This window comes from Meles meles, chromosome 2 (genome assembly GCF_922984935.1).
Source record: "Meles meles chromosome 2, mMelMel3.1 paternal haplotype, whole genome shotgun sequence".
Taxonomy (NCBI): domain Eukaryota; kingdom Metazoa; phylum Chordata; class Mammalia; order Carnivora; family Mustelidae; genus Meles; species Meles meles.
Window position 1 is genome coordinate 87,996,220 of NC_060067.1, and position 11,473 is coordinate 88,007,692.

The window sequence follows — 11,473 nt, forward strand, 5'->3', positions numbered from 1 at the left end:
CACCCCTCTGGTTAATGGAGGCACACATTTACTTAAACTTATTAGAAAAATGCACTTCGCCTTTATGTGATTTTAAATTGTTTCTTATCGGGGCTCCTGGGTGGTTCAGTTGGTTAAGCATCTGCCTTCAGCTCAGGTCATGATTCCAGGGTTCTGGGATGGAGCCCCATGTCATGTTGGGCTCCCTGCTCAGTGGGGAGTCTGCTTCTCCCTCTCCCTCTGCCTCTATCCTCTGTCATGCTCTCTCGCTCTTTCTTGCTCTCTGTATCTCAAATAAATAAATAAAATCTTTTAAAAAATTAATAAATCATTTCTTTTTATATGAAACAATCTTGTGTTTAAAGAATCAATTAAAAGTACAATTTCCTACCAGAACTATTCTTCATATTCTCTTCTTCCTTGCCAACATGGAAGAAAGACTAGAGGAAAATGCATCCTTCATGGATTTGGACAAATGTGTCCCTCACGCATCCTGCCTATCTCCATATTGATTTCCCGTGGAGGGAGCCTGGAATGGTCTTTGATATGGAAGGAACCTGCATGTGTGCTTTCTCCCAAGATTCTAAACAGGAAATTTGTGACATCTTTGCTCCACTCTCGGCTTTTCCTCAGACTTAATAACCTGTGTCACGCTTGAAACCATGGCCTAAAAGGGCCATCAGGAAACATGGGCTTCGTCATTTACCTCACCCACCTCTGATCTAGCAATATGAGTAAGAAGGCTTCCCCACTCGCCTTTATGACAGACTTTCTTCATGACAAATTCTGACTTCTTTATCCTTGGTAAACGGAAACTATCTATGTTCTAGGGTGACAAGCCAAATCCTCAATACATTGGTGCATCAGTAGAAACTAGAAGGTTTAAAAACAATTTTTTTTTCCCCTCTCAACCAAGCCTGGCTTTCAAGTCTTTGGTCTTGCAGTCAAGTCAAATATTTTATTCCGGATGTCAAAGGCTGCACAGCGACTGCCTCTGACTCAGGGCAGTCCAGCCTCCACAATTCCAGTTCTCCCCAAGGCAAACAGACGGCTCCGGCAAAACTGGGGGAAAGTTCTATTCAGGAAATGCAAAAGAGAAATAAATATCCATCTCTTTTCAAAATATTGCTATCATTCTCCCTGAAAGGGACTTGCATGTTTATACACCAAGAGTAAAAGGCAGGTGGGTAGGAGGAGGCAGAAGTCAGACTAGAGAGAGTGATTTGGTAGGTTATAATTGCCCAAGGCAGATATAGGGTATCCAAGCACAGGTGAAGGGATTTGTTTGAAAAGGAGAGAGCCCTTCCATTGAAATAGAAGAGCAGGGCTGGGGTGTGTAATAATCAATCACAGCTACACCACTTCTCTGCTGAGTCTATAACGTACAACAGTTATTTTAAACGGAATGCTGTCACTGTGAGAAAATTTCCAATCATCCTGTGATCCTCTCTTCAAACAAATGTAAGTCATTTTATTAGAAAAATAATAACCCTGTCCATTTACAACACTAGCACAAGTGTCATTGTTTTTGCTCCGATGAGAACACTAGCCAGACCCGAAGTCTCCAAGTGGTCTATTCTCCACATCAGCTGGTTTGGCTTTTAACCAGGACTGATGCCTTGTCTTGTCTTTTCTTTCACTGTTTCCTTTCATTATGTTTCCTTTAATGCATTTCTTTTATTCAACTTTGGAGACGGAATATGGCAACCAGATTTTAGATTATTCGCTCATTCAATAGGAAATATATATTTTTGTTTCAAACAGTGCATCTGTCTGCTCTCAGGAATGTTAAATAATAACAATAGCACAACAACCGAGCAGCTTAGGATAGGAAATGAAAACCACTATGAGTTCTGGAACACATGGAAGGACACTCTAGGCGGAATGTAATTAAGTAGTTGGAATTTGTGGTTAAGGCCACCAGGGTTAAAAATATGCTTCCTGAGCAAAGTGCCTTAGAGTTTTCAAAGATCACAAACATTGGCACATAGAATAGGATGATCAGAACATCCTCACTCCAGGTGTCTCCACCATAAATATTGATTCTCTGTGCCTTACAGAGCTCCATTCTCTCTGTTAAAGCCATAAAACGAGGAGAACATGTATTCTTGGGAAAAGAGAGAAGAGAATCCTCTTTGTTCCCCGTTAGGGGATATATAATCCTGTTACTAGAGCTGCCATTTTTCTACCTCATCTGCTTCGCTGAGAGAAACAAACCCACCAGAGTGAACCTATTGTTAGGGGGAAGACAGAGAAGTGAAAATAACAGTATGGAAAACACTCCACTTGGAGAACCATTTTCTTAATGCAACTTTATTGCCTGATTCTTCTGTCCAGGGCTACAGCCCCCAAAATATGTAGTATGATGCAATGGATCTTGGCAGTGAAATCAAACAAAAATGATACAAAATGAAACAAAACTCACCTCTTACTCTGCCTCGAGTGCTTAGAAGGCAGGTAGTGAAATCCCCAGGGTAAAAAAATTAATACTGATATTATGGTTTTACTATATGTTGTAAGACTTAATAACGGCCTCTACAGGTAGTCAGGCCTCCATCTCTGGAAACTAATAGATGTTAATGAAATGGCTAATGACACTTGGCAGATGATTAAGTTAAGGATCTTGAAGTGGGGAGATTTTCTGAATTATCGCGAAAAGTATTCTTTTAAATAGCCTTGTAAGAAGGAGACAGAAGGCAACTTGACTGCAGACAGAAGAGAGGACTGTATGATGGAAGCCAAAGTCAGCAGAGTCAGAGAGAGAAAACCTATGCCACTGCCTTTGAAGATGAAGAGGCCACAATCCAAGGAATACAGAGTCCTGGAGAAGCTGGAAAAGGTGAGCAAATGGTTTTTCTCCCAGAGCCTCTGGAGGTAGCCTGACGGCTTTGACACCTTGATTTCAGCTAACTGAAAGCCACTTAGAACTTCTGACCTCCAGACCATAAGAGAATAAATTTGTGTTTATTCTGCTCAGGTTCAAGCTATTCAGGTAGAGGTAATTTATTACAGCAATCATGAGAAGCTAATATCCTTTACATAGTTGTGACCTAAAGTATACTAGAATAAGCATCCTGACAACTCCATAAATCACTCAACCAAAGTCTGATTCTCACCATTGTAACCTGAGAAATATGGTCCCTGTTCATATCACAGAATACTTCAGAAGAGGATAAGAACATTTATAGGACTGTTATTTAATATAAATTATTATTATATTCAGAATATATTAATCTAAAATGATAATAACATTATATGTCAAATTTTTAAAAAAATATTTTTCTGCCAGGTGAACTGAGCAAACAACAAATTTTTTAATGTAAATAAAATGTAAATGTGCAAATAAAAATATTAATGTAAATGGTCCTAAAAGCCCTCTGAAACACACTTCGCCTAGTAGCACTTTTGAGAATATATGAACAGAATTAAAATATAGCAAAGTTGATCAATCATTGTTCCATATCTGGTTAAATAAATGAAAATGTTTGCAGGTGAACAATTAATTTAATTAACATGGAAATAGTTAAAAATACCATATAAACTCATTTTTTAAAAAATTGAACCAACAGATTTAAATTAAACTTCAATTAATTTATATAGTAAAAACAGTATTTTTTTCTTTTAGCAAAGTACAGACAGTAAATCCATGTTTTTGATGTTGGTTTTGCTCTTTTCATTTTACTTGCTTATTTGTTTTTCAAATTTCTTATATATTAATCAGTTGTATTGGGATCAAACAAAACCTCCAGAATAATCAATTTGACATATTTAATTTTATTATTGATAAAATTCAACTACATATAGACACTTAAAACATTTCCTTGGTCATATTCCCATATATAATTTTCAGGTACTCATTAAATTTATTGCAGTGTAAAGGGAATTCATTCCACATCAACCAAAGATTGAGTACTTATTAAAAGATTATTTTAGTATACATTTATTGAACATTTTTCTTCATTTATATTCTTTTATTTCAGACTCCCAAACCTTCTCACAAAGATTACCATAAAAGTCTTCCAACTGGCCAATTTTCACTAGCTTTTCTTAAATCACCCATTTTCTATCCTATTTTCACAGTAATCTTTCTAATCACAGTATCATCCCCGTGATTAGAAAATTTCAGTTGCTTGATATTGCTCTTAAATTAAAATCCACACTTCTTAGCATGTTTTATAAAGGTCTCCATAAATAATATCTGTCATTTCCCTCTAGTCTCACTTGCCATTCTCCAGTTTAACTCAAATGGAAACATTTTAAGATCCCATAAATTCACTGCTACTCTGGCCTCCGCAAAGATTCTCTTGGCCTGAAAATCCTTTGCCAAACTATAAAGTTGGGCAGATGGTTGGATATATATCTCCAAAGTCTCTGGGCACTACAGTATCCAGATAGGGAGTGGACTTAAAAATCATAAATACAGGGGCTCCTGGGTGGCTCAGTGGATTAAGCCGCTGCCTTTGGCTCAGGTCATGATCTCAGGGTCCTGGGATCGAGCCCCACATCGGGCTCTCTGCTCCGCGGGGAGCCTGCTTCCTCCTCTCTCTCTGCCTGCCTCTCTGCCTACCTGTGATCTCTCTCTCTCTGTCAAATAAATAAATAAAATCTTTTAAAAAAATCATAAATACAAATGAGATTACTCAGAGAATGTATTTACAGTAAGAAGACCTTGTAGGTCTTATCTAAATATCTAAATATCTGAAGAACACTGACATTGAAAAACTGTAAAGGAAAATAAACTTATGAAGAGGAATTAAAAAGGAACAGTCAGAAAAGTTAAAGAAGAAGAAGCCAGGATACTATGGTATCATAGAAGCTTATGGAAAAGAACATTTCAAATATAAGGATGTTGCCAAACAAAGCAATTAGGAATAGAGTCATGCCTACTGGCTTTATGATAGGAGATCACTCAATTTTTAATGGGATGGGAAAGTTGGAAACTTGAAGAGGTGAGATTAGGAATTTAGAGATGTGGGTCCAGTTTTCAAGATTGAAGTAGAGGATTCCTGCTTTCAAAATACAGAAAATGAAAAGCTAGAATACTGGTTGATTCAATAAATGTTAAAGCCACCTTGATAACATCAGACAGCTGGGGTGAAGAAACAAGTCATGTCAAATCCTTCAGTGAATGGGAGGACTAACAAGGGATCAGTAAACCATAGAACCCAGAAAGAGGAGAATAATAAGGCTGACGTTTGAGCCAATGTGGAACTGGAGGGTTTACATACCCGTGAAAGAAAATGGTCAGACCCTGTAAATTGGAGAAAAGAGGACTTTAGACCAGTTTTCCGAGCTGGAGAAAAAGGAGCGGTAAACACTTAAGAACTATCTTATCCCTCCTCTTAAGTTCCATTTAAGAGTTTCCTTCTGGTATAGAGTATATTTCATTTTAAAGTTCAATTTGAGGGGCACCTGGGTGGCTCAGTGGGTTAGAGCCTCTGCCTTCAGCTCAGGTCATGATCTCAGGGTCCTGGGATTGAGCCCCACATCGGGCTCTCTGCTCTGCGGGGAGCCTGTTTCCTCCTCTCTCTCTGCCTGCCTCTCTGACTAGTTGTGATTTCTCTCTGTCAAATAAATAAAATATTTTTTAAAAAAAGTTCAATTTGAAGAAAAATTTGAGTTTAAGTCATGGAAGTTGTCAATTCCCCTTTAAGTTCTCAAGATGACACTTGAAAGTAATGTATGCTTGTATGTGAAAACATTACTGTTTCACAGCTTTTTCTCTGTCCTACATATAGCACACTGTACTTTGTTCTATGGAATTAATGTGTTTTCTGACATACTCCTCCTTATAATTTAAGCATCTATGAGAAAGTTGTTTCTAAACCATAAAAGAAGACTGTATAACAGAATCATTAGAAACCAGACTTTGGAGTCTGTGTAGGTTTGAATATCAAGTTATCTTAGATAAACTATTCACTATATCAAAGCCCATGCTTTTCTCATCAGTAAAATGGGGTTGATAAACCCTACAGTAAAGAAGTTTAAACAAAGCAATGTTTTAAAAATGTTTAGCAAAATGTGTGGCACATAAATATAGCTATCTTTTAGGCTCGTTGACCTCAAATACTGATTTATACCTCATTTCTTGTTTATTCAAAAATAGAGAGAATGTTAATCAAGAGAAGGCAGAGTTTCATCTATGACATGCATTCAGGAGAATATTCCCTAGAGAACAAATGTTTTGAAACAAAATTTTTTCAAAGGGTGGAACCAGTTTGTACACTGTCATCCTTGTCCATAACCATATGCAATGGTTTTGTCCTTGCTAGAAAACAAACTTTACTCTTACACAGTTACACAAGTTTGCTCTTACACAGTTGTTGACTTTGGGTCAAATTCTTGTTGACATGTTGACTTCCAAGGATATTTTATGTTGTGATTGGTCAACATAAGTCTAGGTTTTTCCTTACAATAGGTTTCTAGAAGTCACTGCTGTGACATGCTATCCTTAAACACGATAATCTTTCCTCTGCTCATAAACACTCCTATACGCCTTTTCATCTACTCCAATGCCTTTTCCATTTTCTCTGCCTAGTGAACTCTCACATTAGGTCAAGACCCAGATGAAGAGTGCCCTAGACTAGAAGTTGCCTTCCATTCTGAGTTAATCATTCCCACAGCTGAATGCTAACATCGTCTTTATATGACTCTAACAGACATGCCTATCAGAATCAAAGTAAAGCTTTTCAAAACTCATATACCTAAAGGGCATAGTCAAGTATGTATTTTTTAAAATGTTAAAAGAAACTCCCATATGTTTCTGGGTAAGAATAACAGCTCTACTATAATATTTACAAATAATAACTGTTGCTTTTTAAGTCTTTCTTCCCCACTAGACTGTTAGGTCTCTGAAGAAAAAGACTTGTTCTGCATGTTTGTACCCCCAAACCCAGCATGACATTGTATAAAACAAACTCAATAAGCTTGTATTGAATAAATGAATAAACAGAAGCTAATTCCTACTATATTAGAGCAATTGCTTGGTCATTCAGTTACTATTGCAATTAAGCAGGAAAGCTGTAGTCTTTCTATTGTTACATGCCCAGCTCAAGGACTTTTTTGTCCCAATATGACAATTAAAATCTGAAATTTGCAAATTATTTTGCAGAAGTACTTTAGCTCTAAGTAATATAAAGGATTACTAGCTGCTTAGCCCTATATTCAATGCTGCCGTTGACACATATTATTGTGGGCCCTGTGTCAGACAGCAAGACATCGGACCACACAGGATGAGGGTGAAATTAGATGATGTGGTTCAAGAAGTCATCACAAAATGAGTTCTTTGAATAAGACATCTTTACAGAGTTTTTGAAATCACAAGCTAAGGAATTTTCTCCTTCTTTCCCCGGCTTCTGTCATGGAGAAAGGATTCATCCCATGGTAGCTGAATGGGACAACCTTGTAGAGCACACAGAAAGGATTTGCCTCAACTCAACCTGCAGGCTGCATTCAGTGGGTCAGGAAGAAATAGCAACATGAATTAACGTGTATTGCTGTCATCCCTATATCTTTAAGAATAAAACTCAGCAACTGCTTATTGAGACACTGGGAATTTATTTTATTTTATTTTATTTATTTATTTGACAGAGAGAGACAGTGAGAGATGGAACACAAGCAGAGGGAGTGGGAGAGGGAGAAGCAGGCTTCCCACTGAGCAGGGAGTCGAATGTAGGACTCAGTCCCAGAACCCTGGGTTCATGATCTGAGCCAAAGGGAGATGCTTAATGACTGAGCCACCCAGGTGCCCCAAGACACTGGGAATTTTTACTGGTGTTTGTTGGTATTCCCATAAGAAACTAACCAGCTACATGTGAATCAGCATGGGATTCCTGAGACAAAAGGAAACTTTTTAAATACCACAGAATAAAGAGAATAAAAGAAATGAGATATCCGAGAAGAACATCATCAAAACAGTCCTACTAAACATATCTGGCCAGAGATTTCAGAAAACTCTCGTGGTGGTGGCGGGATTGATAATAAATGCCAGTACTGCTGCGTAGCTATATACACTATGTATACTACAAGAAGTATATTGTGGGAAGGAAAGTTCTGACAGGAACATGGATTTTTTTAAAAAAAATAGAAGCTAAACATAGCCTATTCCAACTGTGGTATACCCCATGGACAGTTATTATTCTAGGTTAATATAAAGAATCTCACATGATGAAAAAAGTAGAAGGCATTCCCTAATCACAAACAGGACAGGCTCACAACATCTGACATTGGTATACTCCAGTCACACCACAGCATCCTTGGAGGTCTTTAGGGATAATGTGGAAGCAAAATGAGGAGTTGAATAACCAACCAGTAAAACTTTAATTTCCTTTTTTTTAAATCCGATAATGAGAATGGAATGAGCTCCTTCAGAAGAATTCTCATTGTGTGTTTTCTTAACCATTGACCATACAGGTTTATAATTAATTCTTCGTGTAGTATTGTTTAGCCTCATCCTCAAAGTAAATACGAGTTCTACAAAGTGAGCAATTGTATCTTTTAATTTTCATGAATCTCAACAACTCCATCAATATCTGTCTATTTATCCCCAATATGTAATAGATAATCAGGTACTTCTCAATAGCAAATCTTATTTCTGACTGTGGAAGTTAATCACTTGGCAAAAAATGGTGATCATTACAAGTATATGGATCATAAATGGAAAAATCAACATAAAGAGAAGTACACCAAGAAGGCGACTTTGTATTTCTGCTGGAGAGAAGTGGATTATGCTATAGCTGAATCTTTTTAAATATATGTATTTAAAAAATAATTTGCAGCCCTTACTGAAGATATACATTTGTTTAGAAGCACAGAAAATTTTTCTTTAAGAGTAATTTGTTCTTCTAAACCATCTTTTCCAGTGACGTTGCTGTGTGCAGTGAGAATTCAGACTGAGACTCTGGCAAAACTGAGTTTAGACATGCAGAGGTGACCTAAGTAACCTTCCTTGCCAAACTGCATTTTGTGTAAGTCTGAGGCTTTGCTTCGTATTTCAAGCTAATTGTCTTCATTTGACTTTTCTTATTTTATTTGGCAATTTAAACACTAGCCACCAACAGCTTAGATCTCTTTTGTGTCTAAGGTTGTCAAAGGGAATAAATGAACACACACACACACACACACACACACACACACACACATCAAAAATTCTTGTAGGAACATTTCTCTGTGATTGGAGAATAAACAGAAAAATCAGTAGGTAAGCATCATAGACAAGTTCAAGTGGGTGGGCTTCTGCGAAGGGCCAAGCACCATATTGAATGGCAGTCAGGATGGAAGACATCGTGGTGGGAAAGAAGGCAAATGATAACTGGGAAGAGAAAACTCAACTCCTGATAAAATTCGCAAGGTTTTGGCAGTGATTTTCGAGGTGTCAACAAAATTAAAAAGAAGAGGAAGTCCAGAGAGCAGTAAGGCATTTAGGACATGGCAGAGGCCTCAAAGGCAAGTCGCCCTTCTCCAGCCTGCCCTTCCCAACAGCAGGGCCATTCCCCTTTTCCACCAACATAAAAGTAACAGACTACATGAAAATCATCAGAAAACAGGTAACATGAAAGAAAAGGGAATCTGCCGAGTCACCATATACAAGGCTGGTGGATGCTTATTCTATATACTTAGCAAATCTCAGAGCAAAGAAGGCCAACGTGAGAATTCTTTAAAACAGACAGGTTGGGGAAAATCGGGCTAGTGTACATTTTCATGGTTGTAAGTGGTGTAGCCTCCAGGGAAAGCAGTATGGCGATACCTCAAAAAATTAAAAGTAGAATTACCATATGATCCAGAAATCCCATTTCTGCATATATATGTCTAAAAGAATTAAAATCAGAATCTCAAAGTGATATCTGCACTGTCATATTCATTCCAACTTGAAATTACAATGCTGTAGGTTGCTATATAGGTTAGCTAATTCACACTTGATCTTAGCCAAAAGGCCGAGAAGCGATAGGTTAGCTAATTCAGAGAAAGTGTTGAAACCCAAAGAGTCCTATATCCATCTCGATGGGAAATAAATGGATTTTGAAGGGAGACTTGCTTTTAGTCTGACTAGTGAAAAATGTATTACAAATTGTTATTTCCAAATTTATTCTGAAAATGACATTTTTAAAAATGTTGAATTGAAAAATTCAATCAGAACTCAAAATTTAAAGCTTGATAAACTGCTGACCATTCTGTCATCTCAAATACAGTGTTACCACGCTGCTTTATATCTATTTATATTGGGGAAATAATAAATATTAAGACAAAGTATTCTATGCATATGTGCAAAGATTGTTGTTCATTCTTACTTTAAGTCTGGAAAATAATACATCTGTTTAACATCATGGCTGCTCTGGAATTCTCATTGAAAACTTTTTTAACAGAGTATTCCAAGAATATCCTTTGTTTCCTCTTACTGTGTAATTTTAAATCCACTGTAAACAATGGGAGCTTAGCCTTTCCCTCCCCTCCTTGGGACCCTTGCTGATAAATCAGGAAGCAGAAACATTTTAAATGATATGTTTATATATTAGATATTTAGTTTATCAATTATTTCTTCCCCTAGTCATTCTTCAGGAAACAAGCTGGATATAGACACAGACACAACAGGACACTTTTTGTCCGCAGTTACAATGTTAGTTTGCAAATGTGCTTAATTGTACAGGATGTACTAAATGTTGTTGCTATTTTGGTCCTGGTTTCTTTGCTGGAAAATGTGATCTGTTTTTTGTGAGGCCTGACAATTCATATTTGACTGCCTGAAGAAACTTGTTTGCTTGAATTTTGTCTAATATTTCAGTGCCTTCACATTGCCTTAATTGTTCACGGTTTTTCTCAAGTGTCCCATCAACTGGTTGCTTCCTTTAAAAAAAAAAAAAGAATTCACGATACTGCAGACATTTTAGCATGGTCTTATCAGAATCAAGATGGTCCAGAAACTTGCATTCATTCATATTATTTACTTTCGCAGAGCACACCAAGTAAGGTAAATAAAATATGATTTTGTTCTAACCTTTCCTGTAAGATTTCACAATCGTCGCATCTTTCTGCCTGAAAGTTTAGTGTAACTTTTTTTGTATGAAATCTAAATTCCACATACTTTAACTGTTACACAGCTTCTATACATTCGTATATAATCACTCTTTAGATCACAGCACTACACACTTTAACATAACGGATAGTCCTCTTCCAAATTGTTAAGCTGTTAAATGTAGTTAAATGTTAAATAATGTGAAATGATGTCTAAAGCTACACCTATAAACTCATTACAACCGGGAATAGTATAGTTTCATGGTGCTTAATTTTTTTTTTCTTTTTTAAGTTTTTAGTTAAATTCCAGTTAGTTAACATATAGTGTACTATTGGTTTCAGCAGTAGCATTTTGTGATGGGGTGCTGATGTTCTTACCATGTTTTTATGTATAGTCATCCAGTTATTGATGGCTATACAATTGTCCTAATATATTTTGAGTAAATTGCTGTGTACCAAATGTTAGCATGCTGCTTCTAAGCACTGT

General features: G+C 36.9%; 1 pseudogene; it reads right to left on the reverse strand.

Annotated features, from left to right (window-relative positions):
* Positions 1 to 9,688: 9,688 nt before the first annotated feature.
* LOC123937650 lies at positions 9,689 to 9,923 on the reverse strand (annotated as a pseudogene).
* Positions 9,924 to 11,473: the final 1,550 nt, after the last annotated feature.